The sequence below is a fragment of the Dipteris shenzhenensis genome, chromosome 7 (genome assembly GCF_047967505.1).
Source record: "Dipteris shenzhenensis isolate YYH24624 ecotype China chromosome 7, Dip_SZ_1.0, whole genome shotgun sequence".
Taxonomy (NCBI): Eukaryota; Viridiplantae; Streptophyta; class Polypodiopsida; order Gleicheniales; family Dipteridaceae; genus Dipteris; species Dipteris shenzhenensis.
This window is the reverse complement of record NC_141602.1, coordinates 7,869,033-7,880,103: the sequence shown is the minus strand read 5'-3', so window position 1 is coordinate 7,880,103 and position 11,071 is coordinate 7,869,033. Positions and strand designations below refer to the sequence as shown.

The 11,071-nt window shown below is 38.7% G+C and overlaps 2 pseudogenes; both read left to right on the top strand.

The window, feature by feature from the left end:
• Positions 1-4,824: 4,824 nt before the first annotated feature.
• LOC147899888 (uncharacterized) lies at positions 4,825-7,247 on the top strand (annotated as a pseudogene).
• A 76-nt stretch (positions 7,248-7,323) lies between these two features.
• On the top strand, positions 7,324-8,422 carry LOC147899887 (uncharacterized; annotated as a pseudogene).
• Positions 8,423-11,071: the final 2,649 nt, after the last annotated feature.

Below are 11,071 nucleotides of genomic sequence, written 5' to 3'. Positions count from 1 at the left end.
AAATTTATCAGATTGTTCTGACCATTTCCTTCTTTGTTGGTTGTTTATGAAAAGCTAGAGGCAAGTCTGTCTTATGACATTATGAGCAAGCTTGATCAATTGACGAGTAGCATGACCCGTCTCCGATGGGTTAGGGATAGATGGGTAAACTTTTCTTATCACCCTTGATTTTTTCACCCACTGAAACTATGACCTTACGTGACCTTTCCTTCCTCGTATGCTAAACTAACATGAACTATTTTCTCAGACAATTCATCTTTATGAAAGATGATGCAAAGTTTTGTCTTGGAAAATTTCCCTTGTGACCTGAAAGTTCATTACCACCTCTAACCTCTCTTGTTTTTCCCTTGGCACAATGGTACTTATGCTCCTCTTTCCCCTCCTGTGCCTTCCCCGCATAGTTTTAGGATCCTCCTACCCTCCCTCTATTATTATTTCTCTTCATGACCTTCAAGAGAGAAAATGGGTTGCCTTTTTGTGTGATTTTTCTTCTCTATCTCTATATTCCTTATTTGTGAATTGCCACATGGTACTTCAAGGACAAAATCCAAATAGTGGAAGAGTTCTTTTGTTTTTTAAATCATTATTTTCTAAATAAACACACACATACATATAATATATATGCAACCTAGGATCCCAACCATGGAAAGGGTCCCTAAACCCATCATAGATGGATCTTGAGGAATGTTGTAAGCTCGACTTGTCTACTACGAGCTAGGGACCCACCTCTAATACCTATAATTTCGAGGAATTAAATAAATAGGTTTTATTTTATAAATCTCAAAAGTTGAATGGAAATTTTCAAATTGAATCTTCCTTAATCCTTAGTATATGTGTGCACAGAGAGAGAGAGAGAGAGAGAGAGAGAGAGAGAGAGAGAGAGAGAGAGAGAGAGAGAGAGAGAGAGAGAGAGCACGCACCTACGCACATGCGCGTGCACACATGCATGTGTATGCATGATTTGGGTTGGTAGGCTCATCTTTGCTAGACCATGATGATTTTTCCTCATGATATCTTTAACCTATTAACCACGAAGAACTAAAAAAGAGAGGACATGTGGTCAGAAAGGAGGACTCTCTTTGTAATTTTTGTGGATTCGGTTGAAGAGGAGGCAGAGAGACGCTAGGCTTGCGAGGAGAGGAGATGGAAGGTCAAAGGACCAAGTTCTCTCCTTTCCTTGCATAAGTCTTCCTCCATCCCCGCCCAGCTCTACGTCTTGGCTCCTCCCTAGATCCTCAATTTGTCTACCTCTCGCTTGAGGATCGCTATTGCGTCCTGTAGCCCACACACCGCCAAGCCGTTTCTTCATCAGCAATTCGTAGTTTGAGTGATGAGGGTCCACTGAGGGCAATGGGCAGAGTAATCCAATTAGAAGGAATCTGAGGTTATCACGAAATTCTTCATCCGTGGGAAAATTGTTCGTTGATGGAAATAGCTACATCAGTGGATAGTAAGGATAGAGACGAATGAGGGAGGCAAAGGATACGGAGTAAGGAAGCATTCAGAGGAGGGCCAAAGTTGAGGAAGAAGACGAGTACATCGCCATGCTTATAGTCTTCCCAGGTGACGGTTTCTATATATATACATGCATGTGCAGTAGGACAGGTCCAAAAACATGGCTGTAATGGGTCTTATAAGAGAAGTTGTCCGTGGAGACCATTTTCGTGGAGAAAAGGAGCAGTTGTTGTATAATTGAAGGTCAACCGAGGAGTAGGAGTCGGCTTTTGCAAAAGGCTGGGATGTAGGACTAGCGATGGACACATGTATATGAGTCCTGTGCTTCAAAATCAATAATGAAATGTTCACAAATCTTTGGCCTGCATCGTAGACTTCGAAAACCTTTTACCCAAGTTTCAAAATAGTTTAAATTTTCAATTGGACAACAGCATACATGCAAACCCAGCTAAAGGATAAGGCCACTCATGCTCTGATCATAACAATGTTCTGATAATGCAACCTCCTTTCACAAATAGTTGAAATCATTATAAGGACGCCCATGCCATTATTTCTCAGTTTGAATAAGCGGATTCATCCATTGTGCTGAGGATTGATCTATTGCAGTGAAGACCCATTTGAGTTTTACTTTGACATGCGTGCCTTGGATGATGATGTAGTTTCCGACAGCTCTATGGGCTTTTGAACCATTATTGGTGGAGGCACTTTGAGGGGAGCTGAATATTGTCTCCATTATAATAGATTTTTGGACCGGATGATTGGTTGAATTAAGCATAGAGAAGCCTCCCGATTTGTAGGGAACATTGGCTGCTGCAACAACAAACATAGTGACATGCAGGTTCAATCGCTGGCCAATTATGAGTGCGTGATGGATAATAAAAGCTCTACTACTTGCTAACATTTGAGTTTCTATAGTTCACAAGCACTAGATTACCACCCTCGGCCAGTAGCTGCATGGTGTAGAAGCCTCCCGATTTGTAGGGAACATTGGCTGTTGCAACAACAAACATAGTGACATGCAGGTTCAATCGCTGGCCAATTATGAGTGTGTGATGGATAATCAAAGCTCTACCACTTGTTAACATTTGAGTTTCTATAGTTCACAAGCACTAGATTACCACCCTCGGCCACTAGCTGCATGGTTTTTACACCGCTTGCCTCTATGCCATTGTTCCATGCCAAGCTACCATTCTCCCTAAGTTGTAGATCTCCATCCTTTTGGAGAGTGACTCGAAGATGGTAGGCAAGAAGGGGAAAGGCATGGCCCTAGAGTCCAATCATGTGAAGGGAAATATGCAACACACGGCTAATATGGCAAGAATTGAGAGCTACCAGGGCAACTATCACCCAAATGTCCACACATGACATACTGGGAAAAATTTGTTAGCTATTCTTTGTAATTATATAAATGTTTCTAATGCCTTGACCAAACTATTATGCATCCCCTTAACGTAAGGTTTTTATAAGTAAAATAAGGGTATGCTTGCAAAAAATATGAATGAAGGGGTGTGGAAACTATAAGGAAAGATATATATAAAATAAGCTCTGGAAATGAACAAAATTTTTACCCTATTGTCACAAAATATTCAAAGTCTAAAGCTATGTGATATACAATAGATCTCCTCATATTTAAAACCATCTCCATAGAAATATGGAAACCCGACTGTAGCAAAAGATTCCAAGTCTAAAGCTATGTGATATGCAGTAGATCTCCCCATATTCCTAACTATCTCCAAAAAAATATGGAAACTATGGGCGACCTTTGCTTTCTACAATTGGTTTCATGCAAATAATCATGTTAGTTAGTAAGTTGCAGTGTTTAAAATCAATGGTTGTTTATACACCAATGTCTTTTACATCCACAACAACCCATGTAGCGAATTCCCTTTTCTAGATTGATATGATGCAAATGAATATATTAATAAGCAAGTTGAAGTGTTTAGAATCAATGGTCAATGTCTTTTAAATAGCAACAAGACACGTATCATGTATCATGTTTTGCCTCGCAACAACGCGCGGGTTGCCTACTAGTGCATATGATAGAGAATTGATTCCAAGTCTCTTCCAAACTAAACATGGGTGTACATCGCCAATAAGTTATATAGGTTAAGACAAGTTTTATGGCCCATACTTGACTTGCATTTGCAACTATATAGACTAAGACAGGCCTATGATTGGACCTTATCAAGCATTGTTTCCAACTATTGGTCATGGATAAGAACTCGTGATGGAGGTCGAATTCATATAACATTGACAACAGATTGAGCCTCGTAATACTTATACTATAAGTTGAATGCATGATCATAGGGATGCATAATTTTCATGGAAAAATTACATGAGAATCATCCGACTACTTATGAGAGGAATACATCATTTTACATTTAAATGCTTGAATGAATCGGTTTAGATGCTAGAAGGTGAACCGACTGGGTCAGTTTGGCCACAAACTATCTATAAAACTGATAGATGAAGAATAGCCTATGAACTTTTGAATGGAACATGCAATAACTTTCCTTCAAATGCTCACTTTCATGTATGGAAATCACATTAGGAGAGATTTGGGGTCTCAAAAGGGACTCATAAGGAATGGATTAAGTTAATTGGAAGTGAACCCACTATGGTAACCCATGGTCTAAGGGCCCCGTAGCATTGACTCAATTGACATGGGTACATTGATTTTGAATCTGGGAAACCTTGGCCTTTGGATGGAGGTGGATGGTGGATGGATCAAAGGCCTAGGATGCTCAAAATGGTGGGAGACTTATGGTAATGCTCTTTGCTCGGCCAATTGTCTAAAGACAAGAAACATGGTTGTGGGTTTAGTTCCTGTCAGGTGTCTCTTGATTGATGCTCTTAAGCAACCGTAGCCTGCACACACACACACACTCTCTCTCTCTCATGCTCTTCAGTTGTTTACATTGTTATATGATCTGTTCAGTGATCCTCTTGCTCAGTTGTTGTGTTGGACTGTTTAGACATACTTGCTTTCATGTCTTGAATTTGCTTTCAAGAAGCCACAATGATTTGTGTAGATGCTCCATCCCTACATCCTCAACGTGCACCCATTGTGCTCAAGACCAGCGCACAGTTATAAGGGAATATGAAGTGAGAAGAAAAAGGAAACAACATAACAAAGCAAGGCTTCAAGAAAGAGGAAAAAAGTTTGTCACGATGTGGCAATGTTTTTTGCTCAACAAACAGCTGGAATGGACAGTGGAGCAAAGAGAGACATATTGGATAGATTATAAGCACATCCTGCCCTGAGAGTAGCTCAACTACAAGAAACAAGAGATGAATCTAGTGTTCATGAATCTCTCCTATGTGGTGTTCACAATACCCTCGAAACGGTGAAGCGACCAAAGTCATTAGATGAACTATTTTTCAAAAAGGTCTAGTTTGATGATGTTAGTGAACGATGGGACAGAAGGGGCTCCCAATCTAAACATTTCAGCAACTTCAAGAGTTTTAAACATTCATAGGAGGAAGTTTTATGCAGCCAAATCTAGACTCCTTCTAAAGGAGGATGAAAGTCTCCCCTTGTCCACTTGCCGACGGCAAGCACATAGTAGCATCACCACCTAGGAAGTGAAGGACTTGGTGTTCTCCTTTTGGTCAATGCAAACTCACGTGTCACCCAATAAGAAGGATGTATGCCACAAACGGATAGGGAGAAAGTCTTATATACAACACCCTTATCATCTTCTTGATATTCCCTAGGTGAGTGTTGTATCAAGATCCTTATCATCTTGATCCACCCGACAGTGGAAATTGGACTAGTGGCGGCAGGGTCAACAAGCCCTATGGAACATCTAGCTACAAATAGAGACTAAGCTCTTTAGAGATGGATCTTTAAATGCAAGTCAATGCTTTTTAACATGGTGGATGCTTTTAGGAATTCATCTTGTTCATTAGATTTCCTATTGCTTCAAGAAGGAGGCTCAACAACAAATGGATTTGGCTACACACACCAGGAACCTCTTGGCAGACATTGTGGAAAGTCTACCCAATAGTGAGACTTCATTTCCCACAGGCAAGGAAAAAATGGCTCTTCTTTCCTAGTGGTTACTTAGCAAGGTGCTCAACAGCTGTTGGCCCAGGCTCTTTCAGTTCCCATATCTCAAAACTCTCCATAACTATTTGCTTAGCTCCTTTAGAGCCTATCCTCTAAGTTTTTTTGTCCCAATAGGACTACATTCTCTAATAAACCTCACCAATCATCTCCAATTATCCATGCACCCCTGCCTGCTCAAGCTGCTATCCTCATGGAATCCAAGACAATGGGAATCTCTATGTCAACTCCTTATCATAGATTTTCTTTATATCGTTTGACTTAGTTCTCTTCCTTGAGATAATTCCAATACTAGTAGTGTCCTCCCTTTTTTGAAGAATCACTTTTCAATTAAAATTTTTGTATCACTATAATATTTTGAAAAAAGAAAATAATAGAGAAAAGTGATAATACTAAAATTTAATGCAATGGTAAAATAATAAGTTTATTGAATTATATTAACTAGAATATGTAAAATATAACATATTAAACACTAAAATTTTAAAATTTTACTATCTCTAAATATACTCTCTAATGAAAATCATGTTTAATTTTAACTTTCTATTACATATTTTTTGCAAATTTATAAAAAGTCCTAAATAAAAAAAGACATCGTAAATTTCAACAATATTGCTTTGGGGTAGAGTACTATCTAAGTATGCTAGTTATGGCATAATCCTACTTGCTACTGCTACTTAGTAGGAGACATTGCTTGTTAGTGCTACCAATTGCTTGTTGTGGGTTAGTCTAGTTATTATGACATAGTGCTGACTAGTGCTTCAAGTACTGCTTGTTTATACTACCAATTGCTTGTTGTGGGTTAGTCTAGTTATTATGACATAGTGCTGATTAGTGCTTCAAGTACTACTTGTTTATAGCAACATTGTAGTTCCCATTATTGCTTAATAGTGGCTATAAGTGCTTGGTAGTACTTGCTAATGCCACACATATAAGTTTTTGGTGCTTGGTAGTGCTTGTTTATGCTACATGTTTGATGTTACTTCCACTTACTGTCACATAGTGCTTGTTAGTTTAGTAACTTGCTAATTAGTACCTGTTAATACTTGTTGGTGCTATTTAGTGCTTGTTAGTGCCTGTTATTTCAGTAACCTACTAATTAGTACCTGTTAATACTTGTTGGTGTAGATTAGTGCTTGTTAATACTTGTTAGTGCCTTGTTAGTTCAGTAAACTGCTAATTAGTACCTGTTAGTGGTTGTTAGTGCATGTTAGTTCAGTAACATACTAATTAGTACTTTTTAATGACATGCTATTTCATGCTTGTTAGTTAATGCTATCTAGTGTTTCTTGTTTTTGCCTGTTAGTGCCTGATAATGCCAATTAGTGCCTGTTAGTGTTGCTTATTATTGCCCCACTTAGTGCTTGTTAGTTAATGCCTATTAGTTCAATAACCTGCTAATTAGTGCCTGTTAATACTTGTTGATGCTTGATCATAATCTGATCACTTTTGTAGATAAATTTTTTGATCACATTGGATGTTTTCATGTGCAGGTTGAGTTATTTATAGAGTTCAGGAAAAATTATCTAGACATCACAATGCAACAATGCTCATTTGAACGATTAAAACCATTTTTTATCCGTAAATTGAAGGACAGATATACATGTTGCTGCATTCAACATGTCCAAATGGCCTTCTTGAAAGACTCCATCAATATCATGCATCGTCCCAACACTGGGGTCTGCATGGAGTGCATTGTTATTGTGCAATTGTGAAATATGTGTAAGGGACAATACTGGAGCTATTTGTAATGCTTCTAACCATACATACACTGGCGTTATGTGCTTTTGGGAAAGTGTGTTATGTCAGAAGCCTTCAGAAAGCATGTACCATCACTTGAAATGCCTCATGGAAGAATGTACTAGGTGTGGGCCAAACAAATTTTGGCCTGCCCACAAGAGAAGGCTAACTCTACCCACCATGTTTCTGTTAAGGTTTTTGAGGATTTAGATGTAATTGTTGGAAAATAGGGGGAGACAAAAAGAAGAAAGGCGCTCACATTTAAGAAAATGACATGCAGTGCCTTGTTACGGATGTCTCAAGATTGCATGAAGAAGTTCATTAAGCACTTCATATACAAGTGCCAAGCTGAACAATTTAAAGAGTGTCTACAAAGGTTTCCTAAAGATGTGTCTATGGTGGATTTTGCAGAAAATTACACCTTTAAGGAACAAAATGAGATACAATCTGACCAAGTCACTATTCTTGTTCAAATAACATATGTTTGGACAAGAGGTGAGGTTCAAAAAACCATCCATTTATACATATCTGATGATAAGGTGCATGATACTCTGTTTGTTCAGCATTGTTTTATGCTACATCACAATTGGTTGGCAGGACAAGATTTAGCACTAAAGCAGCATTGGGTTTGGTCAGATGGTGCAGCTTCCCAGTTTAAAGCGAGATGACATCCTTCCTTAACTAACTTGAAGATGACATGGAATTACTTTGGCTCTGGGCATGGAAAGGGTGAGCATGATGGAGCAAGGGCTGTTGTGAAAAGAGCCTTGACACACGAGCAATTGAAGGAAAATTTAGAGAAGCTTACTTGTGCTGTTGATGTGGTGAGTTTTTTGTTTCAAATCTCTCAAATGGAGCTCAAGCCTCCTATCCATAAAAAGAAAGGAATATAAGAAGGTTGTTCTAGGAGGTGAAGGTATGAGAAGTGGATATATCAGTAGCATGGGACTGTGCTCGTATTCCCCTGGTGCGATCAATGCACTCGATCTATGGATTCTCAGCTTCTACGGCACCTATACTACATAGTTACTCAAAGAACTGTAGCTAGTAATATAATTGACACAACGACAAATGCATAGAGCTCAGAACAAAAGTTGTCATGCTATTGTTGTGCTTGCATTTCAGGTTCTTGGAATAGATGTTGCGACAAAGCGTATGTGACAGGTTGGGAATATCAACTTATTGTCCCTAGAGAGGACATGGAAGTTGAAGAAAACCCTTGTGATGATCCTTCATATGAAGGACATCATGATACACTGAGTGATGCTCTCTATGTTGGAGACAATTTTGCGGTCAATGCAGAGGCAGAGAATGATGAGGGTGTAGATTTCTATGTCCTACAGTGCACTGCCAAGAAAGAGCTTGTGAATCAAAATTTAAAGGATGGATGGGGAAACATCATTTCATCTGGTGGTTTTGTAGTGAAGGGTTTGTACTATGGAAAGAAGGCAGATAACTATTACTACCTTCTTGATAATGAACCCAAGGTTTTTTTGTATTCTCACCTTGTTAGAGCTATAAAGTTTCCCATGGTGGAACTTATGGATGGTGACAAGCTGTTCTTCATGTCAGATGAGGTGCATGAAGAGCCATATACAACAGCATGCCATTTGAGATGTAAACATCATAGTTCTAACATCTTCTCATACTTTCATGAATGATTGGGAACATCACTTTATTGTCCTTGCAATAGTGTGTGTTGCTATACTTTGAATGGCTACCATCCTTTCATTCCATGTACATAGTGATTAGCTTGTATGAGTGGTTAGAGTTGGTAGTTGGTGTTGCTACTACATAGTGCTACTAAAAAGTGGTGTATATAGTGCTAGTAGTCCTGCCTAGTGATGCTACTAATTAGTAATGCTGTTGCTACTAATTAGTGATGCTACAAATTGCCCCTGCTACTAACTAGTAATGCTACTGCCACTAATTACTGTTGCAGCTACTTGTTTGTGCTACTAGTGCTGCTACAAATTGGTAATGCTACTAAGTAGTGATGCTATTGCCACTAATTAGTGCTAAAGCAGCTGCTAGTTGTTAGTGCTATTGCAAGTGGTCGGTGCTGTTACAGTGCCAGTAAGTGTTTCTAGTAGTGGTACTCAGTGCTCAATATGGTTAGTGTCTTCCATCACATTGCAAAAAGGATTTTAATGCTATGTATCGCCCAAGGACATTCTATTAATTTTAAGCACATTACGTTATAAAAACATGAAGCAAGAGTTGAAATAAGAACATTATGAATGAGTCTTTATTTCAACTGGGAAAGGAATCCAATTAATCTTCCATCTCCAAAAAGGCAACATACAAGCAAAAATGAATGATTTTAATAAAAGTTATTAATGATGTACAAAAAAGGTTGGTATCCCACTACATGCATCTGCTTTCATCTTCAATACTCTTTCCAACAGTTGTTGCTTATCATATACTCCATAATGTCAATGGATGACTCATCATGGAAGAGGTCATGCTTAAAATGTGCTGTGTAGGACTGGTGATCCTCCATTTGTAGCCACACAAACAACCATGGCGCGAGGTTGTCCATCAAATAGGAGCACATTTCTTCATCACTTTGCATCTCAAACTTTGGAAGCACTCTCTAGGTTTCCACTTAGGATTCTGCAAATGTTGTACAAGGAGTCATCCAAAATAATACTATTGGGCTGCCAACAAGTGAGTGAAGTTGTTCCCGATGGTCGGCAAGTCCTTGAATATAACGGGCTTTGGACTCAACAATATTCCTTGAAAATCCATCATGAATCCAGCATGTGACAGTCTTCCTGCGCCAGGACTGTTATCTTTTGAAACAGTTCGGGAAAGCATGTGCTTAGGATGTTGGTTACTTTTGTTCTTGTAGTTGTGCTCTAAATAAAAACTTTGACCCATGACAAATAGAATTTGAAGAAGGCAGCAGCATGTTTACGAATAAACATGGTCTGTCTCGTGCGCCCACCACTGCTTTCCATCAATTGTGCATAGGATGGGGATACATCGCCATGATATGACTTGACGACCTTCACTAGTAGGCCATTCAAATCTAAGATTACAGCACTTGTTTCTTGATGGAGAGGCACTGGTACCAATGGAATTTCTGGAGGTGGAGGTAGGGACAGGAGCTATGGGTGATCCATCAAAGGGATGTCTATAGGTCATGAAGGCTTTGGCTTCAGTCTTTCCAATATGTCCAGACACCTCTTGTGAATCCGATCCCATTTTTTTTCTTCCCACCTCTGTTGCCTCTTCTGCCTCCTAGCGTTACGTTTTTGGTGTGCTTTCTTTTCATGGTAGGTGCTGCTGCTAATGTGGATGGCTAACTACAAGCCTGCTTCCCTTTCTGCCACATACATCGAATCTTGGACCACATTGTCTGGCTGAAATACATATGGATAGATAAACATGACAGGCTTAAGTATAGGATTCCAACAGTTAATCACATTTTAAATACAGTTTTCAAAAATAGTATATCTGAACAAATTAAATATAAGTTTAAGTCCAGAATTTAAAATAGATTTTAAATACAAATGATAAATAAATATTAAGAACACATGTTGAAATACCTATTTTAACTATTCTAGAATCATTTAAATCTGGGCATTTTAGTTTGAAGGACACTTGAACAACTCAAATCATCCACATTGACATTGATGGTGAACTAGTTCAAATCTTACTACATACAAGACAAGCTCAATGACAAATAAATTCACTGGAGTGTGCTAACACTCTTAATTGTTGAAAGCACAAAATAACTTGATGCCATGTAAAGTAGGACGGAATTTCAATTGTGTAACCACAAAATTATACAACTCCCAGTGA